This window comes from Etheostoma spectabile, chromosome 2 (genome assembly GCF_008692095.1).
Source record: "Etheostoma spectabile isolate EspeVRDwgs_2016 chromosome 2, UIUC_Espe_1.0, whole genome shotgun sequence".
Classification (NCBI taxonomy): Eukaryota; Metazoa; Chordata; class Actinopteri; order Perciformes; family Percidae; genus Etheostoma; species Etheostoma spectabile.
Genome location: NC_045734.1, coordinates 31901155 through 31901974, shown reverse-complemented (window position 1 = coordinate 31901974; position 820 = coordinate 31901155).

Below are 820 nucleotides of genomic sequence, written 5' to 3'. Positions count from 1 at the left end.
CTTTGGACCCACAAAAGCTGACCAGCACCACTCCACTTGTACACTTGTACACTGCACACTTTGCAACTTGTTGTGTTGTCCTGAAAACACTTCTGAGCACACTTCTGCTGCTCTTACATAACTTGCACCATTATGCCACTTGCCTAAAACCAACTACCTCAGCCATTTATTGGTCTGACTTTTGCACTATTAATTGACTGTCTACTGTATGCACAATTGCACATCCTCAACTCACATTTTGCTGCTCTTATTTACTTCATTGTATGTGCCTTCTTATTTTATATTGTTTACTTGAATGTTATGTTTGTTTTGTCGTGACCTAATTGTTAAATATGTCTCGTCTCCACCGTGGGATAGAGAGAAACGTAATTTCGATCTCTTTGTATGTCTTGACATGTGAAGAAATTGACAATAACAGCAGACTTTGAAAAAATATGTACCTTTGTACAGATTTGGTCCAGAGTCTCAGAGTGGGATGAAAAAAAAGAATCTCAGGATTCACGTGATAGGATTTCATTTTAACGAGATATGCCAAAGGGTTTCTGGGTCTCTATTTACAAAAAATCATATTTTACAATTTACGCAAAGAAAATTAATTAGTAACGTTTTGTAACAGCAACCTCAAGATGCTATATGCCGAGTTTCAGGGAGATGGGTCAGTCGTTAAACCGAAAAGTAGGTTTGCATATCCACGCATCCCTTGATTAAAATTGGCATGAATATATTGAATCTGTTAAATTATTGGTAGAAAGGTACATTACAATGAACTTGAATGCACCTCATATGAAAGGCCTGAGGAGATTATCCACTCTGATTCCCC